This window comes from Macrobrachium nipponense, chromosome 24 (assembly GCF_015104395.2).
Source record: "Macrobrachium nipponense isolate FS-2020 chromosome 24, ASM1510439v2, whole genome shotgun sequence".
In the NCBI taxonomy this organism is placed as follows: domain Eukaryota; kingdom Metazoa; phylum Arthropoda; class Malacostraca; order Decapoda; family Palaemonidae; genus Macrobrachium; species Macrobrachium nipponense.
The window spans coordinates 35,359,505-35,377,019 of NC_061091.1; positions in this window are offsets into that span (position 1 = coordinate 35,359,505).

Genomic DNA, 17,515 nt, shown 5'->3' on the forward strand with positions numbered 1-17,515 from the left:
GGTCCAATTTCCTTCGAATGACAATTTTCTCAATTTTTGTATTTTTTTTTTTTGCAGTTCTCAGCAAACAAAATGGCACACAATGGCCAGCAGGTAGTATTCTCTGGGCATGGATGTCATTAACTCACTTCTAATGGAATTAGAAAATGATGTCGATGATAATTTAAAGGTTGCTGAGACTCTGATGGCGAACAGCTCGAGTGTGTGAGGGTTGGAGGAGGCAGCAGATGACCTTGAAATGACTAAGACGACGATGATTGAGAGAGAGAGAGAGAGAGAGAGGGAGAGAGAGAAAGAAAGAGAGAGAGAGAGAGAGAGAGAGAGAAGAACAATAACATGAGCTTTATCTTATGACCACGTTCTTACAGAAATCATTTTTTATAATAGTTATTAAGATTTTTATAAGAAATTTTCATGGTGAACCTACGAGGTTAAAAAAAGACCTTTAGATTTAGCCCCTGATATAACAGTAGATTATATCTTCGTGCAGATTATTTTTACATAATTCCGTTCTAGGATAATATGAATTTATTCTATAAAGAAAATTAGCCACTTCCTATTTCATTTAGGTACCAAAAAAAAAATCGTTAAATTTTGACAATTTTTTTGGCCAAAAAAACTTGCCCTTTTTTTCTCTTTACAGATTTTGACCTCTATGGGTCCGACACCTTTTCTTGCTGTCACATATTGTAAAATAGTAGTTTTCGGAAGGATTCCCTCAATTTTTTTGTGTATATAGTATATTTTATATTTTTGTAAATATTTTGGTAAATTATTTTTTTGTATATACTTATTTTTTAACATATGTGAAATAAATATTTAATTTGTAGATGGGTATAATTTATCTTCTCAGTAGTTTTTATCAAGGTTTGAATTATTTTTAGCAATTAAAAGCTAAATCATTAATGCAAAAATAAAATGTTCAAAAATTTTTCTAGGAGCCCGGGTCGACCTCGACCCGCGTGCACCTTTAACTGTTGGCAAAACAGCAAAACATTTCCAGGGCTAGAGCCATTGGGCTTGAAACTGGTTTTGTATACCACTTAGTCTACACTAGAAGACCTAGTGGTTCTGTACAACAAACCTGGTTTGGATGGGTCAAATTTTCTGCTTTAAGGGCTGACCTTAGTAGAGGTTTGAACTCTTGCTAGTTTATTGCAGAAGTAGTCAAGAAAATAATCGGCTTTTAACAGATTGGGTCTCATTCAAAAGAATGAAGAACGTTATTTTATAGTGTGGTAGAAACTGATACTGCATCATAGTCCAAAGGCTAACAAGAACTGCTTAATATTAAGATCTTCCTGTTACTGTCAATAGTTATGAGGTGGTGAATAATGTGTATCTGCTGAACGGAAGTGAGATACAATGAGGTATAAATGTCAGTAACCTATATTTAAGATAATTAAACCCCCAAGAAATGTATTGGGAAGATGTATGCTTCCAAGGTTAAGTATGCATTTAATAACCACTTGATTTCGACCAGCAATACTTCTGGAGTTCTTCTTTTATGAGCAGAAATATAAAACCGTGAGAGAAGTAAAGATGTTCTCAAAATTATTAACTGATATAATTGTGGGATAATGGAACCCCAATATATATATATATATATATATATATATATATATATAGATATATATATATATATATATATAATATATATATATATACATATATATATATATATATATATATATATATATAGATATATTATTATAATAATTAATACATAATCACATGGAACAGATCCTGATGTGAGTGAGAATAAATATATATATATATATATATATATATATATATATATATATATATATATATATATATATATATACATATATATATAAATATATGAATGTCTTTTTTACTGTAATACACAGTATAATATGAATATAAAAGGCCCATATATATATATATATATATATATATATATATATATATATATATATATATATATATATATATATATATATATTATATATATATATATATATATATATATATATATATATATATAATTATATATATATATATATATATATATATATACATATATATATATATACATATATATATATATATATATATATATATATATATATATATACATATATATATATATATATATATATATATGTATATATATAAGCATTTGTAATATTACCTTTAGTAAAACAGAGGAAGAAAATCTCGCAGGATATGTTACGATAAATAAATTATAAGACTACGATTTCTCACGCCATGTTTAACGAAGCATATATACTTATAAAATAATAATTGATTAAATAAAAACATGAATTCTCACGGAACCCCTTGCGATCGTTCACGGAACCCCGGTTGAGGATGCCTGTCCCAAGATGGAGTAAGATAAGGTGAGTTACCGCGAATGGTCCAGGGAGCTCAGCTTTGTTCTGTGACGTCACCTGGAGTCTCCTGGGTGTTTATTTGACAGCTCCCTTACGATCTGACCATCAGCCTTATTGTTCATGCTTCTTTTTGGATTACTAACGTTGCATTTATGAAAGTAGGCCAGTAATAATGTCTTTATGACTCTATTCCTAAAATACAAATACATGTGAGAGGGAATATAATAGCAATGGACATAAAAATTCGTGTATGATATAAGCTTTACTCCGAACATTCATGAAATTTTATTACAATCAACTCTCTCTCTCTCTCTCTCTCTCTCTCTTCCTCTCTCGCTCTCTCTCTCTCTAATCTCGTTTTAATCAAGCTATTTGTCAACATTACTGAACAATATTTTTTCTATTAATTATACCTTTTCTATGGGATTCCGACATTCTCTCTCTCTCTCTCTCTCTCTCTCTCTCTCTCTCTCTCTCTCTCTCTCTCTCTCTCTCATTTCAATCAAATAAAGTATCAATATTACTGAAAAAATTTTTAAAATCTTTTTCATGCCTTTGCTATGGAATGTTTCCTTTTTAGAGTTTAATAGTTTTATTCTAAAATGAAGCCTACATCTAATAAAAATGCTCATGACCTCCTCCGGAACATCAATATTGGCGGCCTTGGATATATCAGTAAGATTTGAAACGGCTCCGACTCCTGGTTTTAGAGCATCACCATGAACATTTTTGAATGAATCATCCGTTTCTTGTAGATTTTCTCTAAAATGATTAAATGGCTTATATAATACCTTCCTCTTTACATATGATATCCAGTCCTCGCCTCCTGTTTCGTCTACATCAGCTGAGCCTAATAATGTATGCTTATTTCTAAATTTAAAAGCTACTAACCATCCCAAATAACTTAAGGACTCATTTCCTATCAGTGCTTCAGGTTCTATCTCTATTACATTTTCTACTTCATCTTCCTCAGTATCAGTCTCATTGTTAACAGGCAGAAGGTGCATCATGAGACACGTAGAAATACATAACTCGGAATCTAGATCATTGGGAGCAACATTTGAGCTTTGAGATAGACCACTTACATTTAAGCACTCTGTAGCTTCATCATTATTACAAACAGTAAGACCCTGACTGGTTAAACTATTGCCTCTACCCAATATGAATAACCGTAGACTATATTTAAATTCTAAAGGTGACGGATGATCATGGCAATGGCCAATTTATCGTATGAAAGAAAAGAGATGTTCGACTGTTTCTTGACGTAGCCGTCTTGTCAACAAGAACTCTAATCCATAGAGTTCATGCAACATGTTATGCAATCCTTTTACTGATTTAGATGAAATAATAACGCCCTTCTAGAACGGAAAAATTTTACCTTTCAGTTTAGCATTACTAGCAAAATCAATCATTTGATCAAGTTTTTCGACTTGACGTGGACTGTTCGAGAAAGCATCTCTACCTGTCTTTACCATATCATATTTCATGCACGAATTCATCAAGTCAAACCAACTAACAATCAAAGATATGAGATCAGATCTTTCATTACAACACTGACTTTTCAATAAGCCTTTGTCACTACAAAATTTGATTGAATTAGCCACTGAGGAAGAGAGTAATTGAACTGCTGTTTTCACACATTGCCGTTTATAACCTGCCACGTTTAAGTGACTCATTAATTTTGTAAGCTAATTTGAGATCATTTACTGATAAAGACACGATTTCTGAAATAGTTTTTGAGGTAATGATTTTATCTCCAATCTGAAAACCATAGTCTATGAAATTATTTCAAATTAATTTGATTAGATTGGGTGGATCTGGTAAGAAGAAAACTTTCCGAGAAGGATTGTAAAAGCAGGTTTTGTCAATGGAAATTTGCCATTGTTTGTGCAACCCTAAATTAGTGCTTCCCATACGTGAGTTATCAATGACAGTAAAATCTGTTCCGTCATTGGTTGGTCAAAAATGTAGTATATCGGTTGTTTCCATTTCCCACAAAAACCCCTTAAAATAGCAACCTGTACCTGAGCATGGTGTATATACGTATATTCTGTCACTTCCCCTGTCATATGACCACCTCTGCTCCACTTTCGTTTCATCAAAATAAGTGACTGAAATCTTTTCTATTTCTGACATGCTTTGACCTCTACTTTTCATCAATCAAGAACTGAAATAAGTCCACCAGGCTCACAACTTTTTATTTTTGCCCATTTGTTCAAAGATGAATTACAAGGAAATTTACAAGTGGTTCTTAAAAACCGATATGTTTTAGGACTTAAGGCCCAAAGTGACAGCCGATGCAATTTCCATGTCTTACCTTTTTCATATTAGCTCGCCTGAAAGGAAGAATTCTATTTGTCCATCTGAAAAAAGAGACTTTAAAGAACTTTTTACATGTTCAACTCTAGCCTTGGAGATTTTTTTACAGTTGACAAAAGAGCATTATTTTCCATTTTTAGATTAAAATTTTGCGAGGATAACTGTTCATTAGTAGTTCTTAAAATAGCATTCTCTTGTTACATAGAAGTAATAGTCATTTTGTAGAGCTTCTAATTCTCTCTGAATATACCTAATTGACTGAATGCATTATCACAAAGTATCTTCAAAACAATTCTGGTGAGACTCATCAACATTTTCTTCATTGCCAAATCCGTTTCATCCAGTATGGCTTCGTCACTGTTCTCTTCAATTCCCTTTTCATTGCTCTGGCATTTCGATCTGTTGTATGTATGTATGTATATATATCTATATATATATATATATATATATATATATATATATATATATATATATATATATATATATATATATATATATATATATATAATTATATATATACATAAATTTTTCGTAGTTTATCCTGTATTACTCGCAATAGTAACCATTTTATTGTACATCCATATCAAACAAGAGCGTATTTCGAAGCATCCAACCTTTTTAATATAATCTAAAGCTCAAGAAATAGTATTCATACGCATGAAAAGATTTTTGAAAAAAAAATGTTCTCTCTCTCTCTCTCTCTCTCTCTCTCTCTCTCTCTCTCTCTCTCTCTCTCTCTGATCTTAAGAGACACTCTTCCGATAATAACAAAATTTATTTGCCATGAGAAATATAATTGATATATTCATATAATTTCTTAATATTCTAAGTGAGCCTATTCATATACAGTTCTCTTAGTTGACCAAAATGCTACATGCAACAAATGCCTAGTAAAGCAAACTAAGTGACGAGATATCAGTGATAGGCTTACCTGAATCAACAGTAACATTATTATAAAGATTTTGTGTCGGCATGGCATCTTCTTTTAGATTTCGGGCAGTCTTGGGCCAGTAATTCCGCAATTCGTGCCTAAGGTTTCTGGCAAAATCATTAGGTTGCAAATGTGGCGAACAAATTCGTGCAGTTTTGGCATTGATAGCATCACTTCTTTTGCATATATTCACCCACGTCTTACTTTGTTCTGCATCTTTCGTTAGACGGTAAAATCTAATTTTTTCTCTATCAACAGTTTTATTGGTCTTGTAAGAATTGGAACACCCGTAAATGGCACATATCACCATGATGAATCTGTCCTCGCAAATGAAAACATAAACATCTGTGATAAATCACGGGATATTTCCCGCGTATGTGTCGCCTGGCTGAACTCTATGTCTCCAGGTGACGTCATGCGCATGAGCACTGAAAACGGGACCTCTAGGTAACTCACCTTATCTTGGGCTGTCCTAGGATAACGTGCTACGTTTTGTTTGTCATGTCCCAAGCATCTACATAAGCAACGCCATTGGCAGGATAGTATCAGAGTGCAAAGCAGCTTTAGTTTACACACGGGGATAATAATGTGCTAGGATAATGGATATAGTTGGAATGGGTCTCACTGTTAGGCTCTGTCAATTCAAGGGGCAGAATTCACTAAATAGCCATTTAATTCGCCATTTTTTGTTGATATTGCTCCTGCTACACTTTTCAAACCTCTTTTACTCTCAATTTTCCTCCACACCTTTCAAACTTACTTTACTCTCAATTTTCCTTTCAATTCCGAATGACCACATAGGTCTCAGCGCTTGGCCTTTGGCTCAAATCTTATTTTCCTCTTTCATGTTTTGCTGTTCCTTTGTTATCCCATAACCACAGCTGGACCTGATATCGCCAGCTATGAATTCAGAGTCGGGTCTGTAGGTAAACCAGTCACTGACGGGCCTGATGTCGATATATATGGAGTAGTCTCTGAAGATATGTGCAATCAAGGGTAGATGCATTGAATTACTTGTCTAAAATAATTCACCCTACATTATAATAATAATTTTATATTATTTATAGATCAATTTATTCATATATCGCTTTCTTTCTCACATCTGATCTCTTCTTTCTGTATATCATATTATCCTCTGTAACTTCATGACAATGAGTACCATATCCTTTGGAAGCTTGAATTTCAAGTCAATGGCCCCTTTAGGTTTGCTCCATATAAATGGGGGTTTATCTTTTGAATGAGGATAATATACGTTGCTCATCCAGAAACTCAAGATTGACATTGTAAGGCCAGAATTTGCTGCATAGATTACTCTGAGCCATATGTCACGAGGTTTGACCATATGTGCACAAAATTACGTTACAGTTTTAACAAGGTCTACGATCAGTCACTACTTCACAATTTATGCACCGCATATTTGACAGATGTCCCTGGATAGGGGTGTTTTGTGAGTTCTCTCCGGAGGTTGTGTTTCTGGGATAAATACTTCATACGCGAACATTTCTTCACCAGATGTCAATAATCAGAAGTTTCATATACAGCATAAGTAAATAAAGATCGTTTTATCATGAGACATCAGAGGTTTTGCTGTGCGATATGTTGCTCCGACTCTCTTCAGAAGGTATCCCTTCATAAGAACATGTGATTTATTTTTGCATTTGCACAAATTACACACAAGGAAAGGACAATACAGATCTTTGAGATTGAGAAGGAAGGCTTGCACCATTTTATGTTTATTATCCTTTTCGTTATAGTTAATTTTAGTTTTAATTCTCTAGTTCTATGTAGAAAAAAAAAAAAAAAACTATTGAGATGGTTATTTGTCAGTCCGTCCTCACTTTTTGTCTGCCCTCAGATCTTAAAAACTACGGAGGCACAGGGCTACATATTGGTATGTTGATCATTCACACGCCACAACTAGCAATCGACCATAACAAATTGCAGCCCTCTAGCCCCAGTAGCTTTTTTTTTTATCCTATTTAAGGTTAAAGTTAGCCATGATTAGCCACAAGCCCTCATCGGGTCGTGGCTGAGAGTTTCACATAGTATTATACACTATACAGAAAATTCGATTGCAATAGACATCAGCACTAGCAAGGATACAATTATGAAAGATGAATAGCACAGAAGCAGAGTCATAAGCAAAGGAGACGTCACCACCTTCTACCGAATCTTTGAGACGTCCCTTAAGTGTGTGCCTGTTAAACCCAGCGTTACAAGTAGGTCACATTACCGCCACATGGTTGATTGACTCTGAGATTTTTAACCCCCTTGAAATATGTTAAAAGTCACATATATGAAGTTAATTTTTCTGTATTAATGAGATGAATAAATTGTAGAATTAGTTTTTTAAAGATCTTAGAAATGTATTTGCTGTTGTAAGTTTTGATTTTTTTAGTCCTATTTATTTCACAAATGCTGTGAACAGTACTTTAACAAGAATTGCCTTCAATAAAAAACGATATATTCAAATGAATTTACATAAAATACAGGGATAAATAACATTCTGATAGGTCACAAAGAACAAAGGATCTCCCTTCGATTACTTGGAACTCATTATTGATTAGTTGTCCTGTTCAGCGTTTTAGGAAATAAAGGCAATAAATATCTGTGAAATCAGAATTATAACCATGCCTACAAAGAGAGAGAGAGAGAGAGAGAGAGAGAGAGAGAGAGAGAGAGAGAGGATTACTAAAACGATAACCGTATCATAAAAAAAGTATAGTATCTCAGTGAGTTCAAGCAAAGGAACAACCACGCTTTACTTTGAACCAAAATTGCTTCCCTACTATTCTGAAAACCACCTTGTCACGAGAAAGGGTCGCTCACAGAAAGCGATAAGATCAAAGGGAAACTTCACGGGGCGTTTAAGGTTCAAATGGAAATCTTTCGCTTGTGTTTGCCGTTTGGAATCAGTCCTTTCATCTCCTGTCACCCGAGTGAACTCTGTGAAAGGGTTGCATGGAAGAGAAAGACGCAGAAAAGGCTCCTTTCCTCTCTGATGGTAACTAGCCTTTAATGGTATACGAGATGCTCTTTGGAGTTAGTTGGAGAAAGATATTTTCTGAGTAACCCCCATCCCCTCTTAGTATTTCTTATTAGTTTTAGCTCTGTAGGGTGAGAAACAAAGGAACTTACGGAAGTTCCGTTTGTAGATTATCTATTTATATATGAGAGACGGAGAAGGCTTAGAAACGCCCTTCTCCCCACCCTCAAAACTGGGCCCCTGAGGGCGCTAGAAGAGTTGGAATACTTAGATCTACTTGAATGAGAACTATGAGGCGGGAGGCTGGAGGTTTATGGAAGTGTAAACACAAGACATACATGAGTGGCGGAACGTTACAGAGGTCCTTTTCTTTGCACGGTTTTGGAGGAGAGGACGATGATATCGGTATCATAATCACCATATCCATCATCGACACTGTTATACAACTATTCATTATGATGTAGTCGCCATTGCAGGTTTTGTTGATGTCTTTCTCCATAATTATCCAAATAATGAAATTAGCCTTATAAAATGAAGACTTTGGGATAAATTGGAAATCAGCAGTGCTGTCAAGTAGCGCTTCCAGATATAACCCTTCCTGATCTCTCCGAGGTATTCAGGTGATGGATGACATCTGTGTTTGTAATCCAGTAGCTGCTGTCATGAAGCAACGTTATTTTTACTTTGCAGTTAGTAAATCTCATCTTTGATCTGAAATCGGTTCGCATTATTGCCTGCACTATACAGTAATCCCACAGTAACATCAGTCATTAGAACTTGATAAGATGGAGCACAGTCATATGTCGTTGGCTTCAATTAAAATAAATTATCTAGATATTGTATTACTCAAAATCTTTTCATTGAAGCTACCGTAGGTGAAGCCTGTCTCATTTTTTGTTTCAAATATTGTTGAATCATAACATTGCAGGTTTTTCTCTTTTCGACATTTTATGTTTCCCTGAAGTTCTTATATCAACTTTACTCCTCTGTTTGTTAGTCTGTTCTTTTTATTTCCGTCTATTTGTATCCTTCTCATTCTTACTCGCAGTGTTCTTCACCTTTGTGTCTATAAGGGGCAAAACATTCAGCTTTCCCTCTTTGAATAAATCATCTATCATACACTTGTACTTGTTCTCTGCCGCCTGAAAGGCATACGTTGAAGGCTCCAAACACATTATATTGAATTCCCTTTATGGCGTTTGACAACAGCTTTACAAGATATGGATATACAGTGCCCATGCACCTCCATTTATTGGCTCTTCACGCAGAGGGATACTCTTATTTAATTTTCCTTGTATCCTTTGTAGTGGAAATCGTAATCACTGTTGACCTCAGGACGAGTCTCATCTGCAATTAAATGCACGATTCTTCTTATGAAAGGGTCCATAACCCTTTATTCGGTACTCCTCTACCTTAAGGGTGACACATTTGTCATTGCGTTTTATAACCTATCTTTTTGTTTGGGTTGCTGTATATTGAGAGCACATGTCCCGCTTGCTTTCCATAGTAAGGTTGAATTGCTGGTTATATTCATGTTTATTTTTCACTCTTGTACCACTGTGTCATCTCCAGTCTCTACCAGTAGCCTCCACTCCTCCAGTATTGGCATTTCTCTGCTGCACTAAAGATCGTTTACCCATAATGCTAACATATAGTACTTGTTTTACGCCTCCGTAACTCTCTCTCTCTCTATCTCTTTCTCTCTCTTTAATAGAAAAATTTGCCCAATCTTAATATCTAGTAGAGTCTGCAGCACTGTTCCCGCTCTCTCTCTCTCTCTCTCTCCTCTTCTCTCTCTCTCTCTCTCTCTTTCTGTTGAAAGGAAAGTACATTTAACAGGGATAGTCTTTCCCTCTCCCTCTTGCGGGTGATTCTAGTGGCCGTATTACCCGAGTTCTCTTGTGTCATTGAAAGAAGAGATCATCATCTCAAGTTTCCCCTCTTTGATAACCAAAAGATAATCTCACAAAGGCCAGCCACCCCCCCGCCCCCCTCAAAACCCCGTCCCTAGCCCATTTACCCACTATGAACATCACTAAAGAGGGATTTGTCAATTTCAAAATATCACTATCTTGGCTGCACTCTAGAAAGAGCGAATAATCCCTAATCGTCAAACGGTTCCAATCCTGTTATTTATTTAAATTTTTTACAGTGGAAAGTATCCTTCGAGGAGTCAGGTGAGCACTCTCCTTTCATTTCATAAAGGATATTCTTATTACTGTAATTTTGGCTCTTTCAGTAATAGAAGCCTCCGAATGAAGTCTTTCTGCATGATAATTTCCATGATCCTTTTGATCGTTAAGTATCGTGCATACTATGTAATCAGCATGTACCTTTTCGGGCATCAGTTTTTCTTTTTTTATTTTTGCTATGCTTTCTTGAAAGACACAGTTTGTAAATATAAAAATGAGAATTCATCGACGAACCATTCGTGATTTTCCTTTAATCATCTTTTTTTAATCATCTGCGTAGTATACCCACAAATCAAGTCTTCTTCTTTTTCTTCATCTCTCAGTAATACTGATTCCGAATTCAGAAAATCTGTTTCTTTCTCTGCAGTATCGTATCTTATTCTCGTGATGTAGCTAATATCAAAGTTATTTTAAATTGTTTTCATCTAGCTTTCTGTAAGAAGAACATACAACTGGAGAAGGAGTCTGAAAGCATACTTAATGGGGGAAAGTTGAGGGTAAATGTGTTATGGGTATAAATGGAAACCAGGAAGATACAGCAAAGAATGTATGTATGGAAGGCGGAAGAATGGAAGCGGTTAATTCGTTCAAGCATTTTGGAGTAAAAACAGATAGAGTAATGGAGGCACTGCGTTATATCTAGAGGACTGCGCATGCTGAGCCAACTCTCCTTTACGGAAGATTGTCAGCAATTTGCTTGACATAGCGATAAAGAAAAAGCATTAGGAAGGGATTAGTTGGGAAATCTTCGAGGGACATCTTAGAGAGACACGTGCGATTACCCATCCAATCTTTCTCACATTGTGATATTTGAATGATTTCAGCAGATGTTATGCAGTTATCAGCTCAAAGTAGAGAATTCGATAAGGAAGGAGATAACTCAAAACAGTCAGTCTTGGAATGAGGGAAAAGGATCTTAGATAAACGGCATTGGGACTTCAGAAAGGTATAGCTCCATTAGAGCTACGCTTTTGTACACTTGCCCAAATTAAAATTAGCAGTTTCATAAGGCACGCATCGTTTCTGTTTAATCGATTTTCCTTTTCAAAGATAGAAGAAATCTAATGTAATGACGTTAAAAATAGTCACTGATCTTTAGAACATCATGATATATTATTACATAAAACTATTTTCCACATAGAAAAATTGACGTGAACAAAACGAAGTGATAAGAAACGTTATATCACAACTACTGACATAAATTACTAAGTAGATAGGACGCACCGATCGCTAGTAGTATCGCATAAACATAGTCCTCATATGTTAAGTTGATGGTAGTTGAACGATTTCATATGTTAAATTTTGCAGAAAACATTGGAAACTCACAAAATGCTATCAAAGATAAAAGAAAAACAAGGATAACTTTAACAGCGTGAACCATGCGACCTTACTCTGTCAATGGGTCACTTATCGGACAAACAAACATTCACTGCTCAGCGAGAGACAATATTATTATTGCACTGCATTTGGAGCAAGTTCTTCTCAAGAGAGATATGGAAAAGTCTTAATATACCGAAGATAAATCATGCATAGATAAATCAAATTGTTTAGAGAACTCCCCAAAGCGCCACAAGAGAGAAAGACAATATGGTTGTTGCAGCTGTCAAAAAAAAAAATAAATAAATAAATAAATAAAAACTGATAACAGCAGTAGGTTTATATTGTAAATGTAAATATTGGAAATAGACTGAAACGAGAAAGTCACCTTTCATGTTTCCCATCTTTTTATCTATTTATAATATGCTTATGCAGTAGGTGTAGGCATACGTGTGAAATTAATTCTAATTAATTTCTGTTTAGAAATAATGAATAGCTACAGGAACATTAACTCAAGAAAGACTGTATGAAAATAAGCCTTACTTTTTAATGTATTCGTCAGCTTTGACTCCCACAGCTTTCCAACGCGTCCAAATGAAACGTGAAGATATACAAGGAATTAGATTAAAAAACAAGAATAAATTCTAATCGTTTGATTTTTTTATGATTACTTTTTAATATGAGATACTTATGTCTGAGTAAATTATGTTAAGCAATAATGAAAAGGATAAGAAAAAGGAGAACATGGCCAATGAAAAAGAATAATGGGAATAATCAATAAAGGAGTTTAAATAGATATTGTCGATTTAAATATCCATTCACATTGCGTATCCAAGAGAGTATACTGCAGGAAACAGACCTAGGTCAATCAGGTGTCAAAATCAAGTCAGATTTAGGCCTACTAAATGTCATGTAAATTATTTTATTGATCAAAGGACAAAATTAGTTAAATTACATTTTGTTATCAAAGAATATTGACAGACTTAATGTATTACTTACCAGCTATAGGTGATAAACCTATGTCACCCTACGGTGCGATACATTGGTCCAAAACTCGAGGGGCAGCAAAGCAAACTTTCAAACGCTTATGCCATTGCTGTCACGAAGCATTAGTTGAGAGAGAGAGAGAGAGAGAGCGAAGAGATGAGAGACCGAGAGGAGAGAGAGAGAGAGAGAGAGAGAAATAGAATTTGTGGACTTGCGGGTATATATTTCTCTTACTTTGCAAAATAATTATCTTTGATACGTTGAATATGTCTACTTAATTCCAATTTAATTTATCTCAAGTATAACATCTTTTAAAGGAAATATTTCAATAAAGAAAAATGAATTAAGAAACTACGCCAATTCTTCAGTGGCCGACTGAACATTGAGTAAACGACATCGATTTATAGTTCAGGGAAATTGCACTTACAGGAAGATTGCCTAATAGCAAGGTAATATGGATTTTGGATTTTACAACTAAATTCTAAGGACAGGGGGGGATGATCCCTGGGAAAACTGTCTGAAAACAAGATAATTTGAAGTTAAAAGAAAGGGCATATAGCTAAAGATGCAATAAATAGGAAGTGATAAAATATATGTAGTGGGTATCAAAATGACCCCATTTAACTAAAAGGAGAGAACTCCTGACCTACCTTGGTTGATTCTCATCTCCTTTCATCCCTGCAGGTAGCTGACAGTCAATCATTGAATCTTAGGCGAATTCAAACTGTCTCTATACAAAATTGAACTTTTATTTCCCAAAATAACTAACATAAAAAATAAAATAAAATGAATCAAAGAAATCCCCAAAGAATAATTAAAACACTATTGCCATGTAATCATATTGGATAAAATTAATTAAAGAATCCCAAAAAACATTACAGCACCATTACCGCCCTGCATAACCATATAGGACAGAACTATCCCCGCTGGCCAATAACTCTATGGGTCTCTATCTAATAAATGTCATAATAAAGTCTAGAGAATTCATTTTTAGGTTGCAACAATCGAATCCATCTGAAAAGGAAACTATAATTATCAAACACTGAAATGATTCAATAAGTGCAATGGAAAATGTCTTATAAATCTTTCTGCGTTTCCCCTTTCTAGAAGCTGAAATCAATGTCAGTGTACAAGTTTTTTCAGTCTTTCTTTCATTTTACCTTATGTCCGTGGATCTCCAAGCACCTCCCATGGCCTGATTTCACTTCACAGTCAACGTCTGTCGTATAATTCCCCATTAATCACCACACTAGGGATTTTATTCCATTCATTTGTTCCAATAGACATACGCACTTACACCTACTAATGGACGTACAAATGCATGCACGATATAGATTCTTCTCTGTTCCGATGTGCGTTCGTTTTCCATTTACCATATAGACGTCTTATCTAGCGTACATATTGGTGACCGCACGTAACCTTTTCTTCTTACGGATAGTCTCCACTTTGGAGGGGTGCCGATCGTAAAAATATTTGCCAAAAATACACTAATCAAGACAGGCTAATGAATTTATCAGGCATTATTAGCACTATAATAACGCATATTCTCTGTGAGTTTTATCATCCTACAGGGAAAATAAATGATTTTAAGAAAATAAATGTGAAATTCAGGGCCCCTTGTACTGAAGGTTATTGTGATCGGTGAGAAACTACAGTCTTGAATAGAAAATTCGGTCTTGCAGAATGTTGGTATATCCACCTGGGAATATGCACATAAATCATTATCAAAATAGAACAGTAAATAAGTACGCAAAAAAAAAAAAAAAAAAAAAAAAAAAAAAGAGCAACAACTGAAGCGAAAGCGCAGCCGATAAATATGGAAATCGCAAATATTATAGTATATCTCTCTAAATTGGTCGATGTCGTTTTCTACGTTTCCTACGAGTAGTTTCATCTCAGAAAATTATTTTAGGGGTATCTAAACTAATTTTTCAAGTTTCTTGTCCTCAGAAAAAATCGCTTTTTCTCTGGTTTGTTTTTTTCGGGGGTGGGGGTGGGCGGGGATATTTTTTTGATTGTCCTAAATAATTCTTTGATTGTCCTAAATAATATAATTTTTAGATGTTTTAGGCTATCAAGTGACATAATAACTACAAACTCTCAGAAGGTTTTATCCCTAAGTCGAGGTTTGAATTTTTTCTGAATATTTCTTCCTAGCTATAGTCTTATTTTTCGGCGGGGCTTTCGCTGAACTTACCTGAAGTTGTTGCTCTCTTTTTTTGTTATTACGTGCTTATTTACTGTTCTATTTTGATAATACTTTATGTGCATGCTCCAGGTGGATATACCAACATTCTGTAAGACCGAATTTCTATTCAAGACTGTAGTTTCTCACCGATCACCAAATAACCTTCAGTACAAGGGGCCCTGAATTTCACATTTTTTTTCATAAAATCATTTATTTTCCCTGTAGGATGATAAAACTCACAGAGAATATGCGTTATTATAGTGCTAATAATGCCTGATAAATTCATTAGCCTGTCTTGATTAGTGTATTTTTGGCAAATATTTTTACGATCGGCACCCACGTTATTCAGGTCGTATGCGCACCCACGATCTCTCCGGTGTGATGGGATGTGTTTGTAAAATTTGTCCTGTGTGAGCGACAAAGGAATTCGCTGCATTGCACATGTCTTAAACACCAAACACTCGAGGTTGAACCATTTTCACGTCGCCACTTGCCACTCAGGTTATCGACCTTACTTTATTTAAATAGTATATTTCCTGCCCATGCCGTAATATATATAATAATGGGAAAACAGGACATAATAATTAGATAAGGAGAGTTGTGATGCGAACAGATAAGTGGAAGGTCTTTTAGGAGAGAGAGAGAGAGAGAGAGAGAGAGAGAGAGAGAGAGAGAGCTAAACTTTGAATTACCGGCGATTAAGGATCATTAATGTTTCCGTTTGCTCTCGCTTCAGACTTTTGCAGATGGCAACGAAATTACCCCCATCACAGTAACAAGTTTAAGTTTGTCCAGCCGTGTTGTTAAGCATCCATTTTGTGTAATAATATTAAGCATCGTTTTAGATGGAAATGATCTCTGCACTCCCCTTGAATGGGACGATTTTGACATATTCATCAGAGCAAAATGCTTAAAACCAAATTTACACGGGTATAAGCAAACGCAAACGTTCATTATGTGTAAGCAGCGTACACAAAGGTCAATTGATGACCTTTCCTGTCTTTTTGAAGTTCGGTAACTTGCAGAGTCTCTTCAGGCGTATGTTGCTGTTAGTGGCATAATATCTGCTGCTTTTCCCCTATCAGAAGTGTCATTAAATTCTGTTTTCTTTTTCCCCTCGATGTTAATTACTTTCTACTATTTACCTCATCTCCTCGTGGCTTTCCACATGGGTTGAATCTACATTTTTCTTTTTTCACCTCCCATTCTTCTTCTGTTGTTGGAATTGAATTGTTATTTTCGTTTCTTCCATCTGTCAGTTCCAGCATTTTTGTCAGGCATCTTGTAACACAGTCCAGTGTGTCTTAAAGAATTTACACCTATTTTCATTCTCCTCTCTCAGCAAAAAAAGAGTTTCCTGCTTTGATACTTAATCTTTTTGTTCTTAAATTGTACCCATGTTTATGCTTGTTTGGAAAGGTTACTCATTCTCCAGGTGTGTTGGATTCTAGGTACTAATCTCCTTATAATCCCTATCTGACACTTATACAACCTTTCCTGTACTCTCAGTTTCTCATATAAGTCAGTTTGTCTGCTAAGTAAAGGACGTTGAGTCGAAAGATCTTGTAGAAACTCCGTTTTTAATCTTTCCTTTGTGGCTTATACCTTTAGTTATGCATTTATCAAGTTCCAAACTTTCGTGATTCAATTAACCACACACACACACACCACACACACACACACACACATATATATATATTTATTTATATAGATATATATATATATTATATATATATATATATATATATATGTGTGTGTGTGTGTGTGTGTGTGTGTGTGTGTGTGTGTGTGTGTGCATGTGTGTGTGTGTGTGTGTAACTGAATCACGAAAGTTTGGAACGTGATAAATGCACACACACACACACACACACACACATATATATATATATATATATATATATATATATATATATATATGAATATATATATATATATATATATATATATATATATATATATATATATATATGTGTGTGTGTGTGTGTGTGTGTGTATAGTGTATAACGGAATCACAGAAGTGTGGAACGTGATAAATGCTACTAAAGGTATAAGCCACGAAGGAAAGATAAACAATGGAGTTTTCTGCAAGATCTTTCGACTCAACATCCTTTACTTAGCAGACAAACTGACTTACATGAGAAACTGGGAGTACAGGAAAGGTTATATAGTGACAGATAGGGATTATAAAGTGATTAGTCCCTAGAATCCCAACACACCTGGAGAATGAGTAACCTT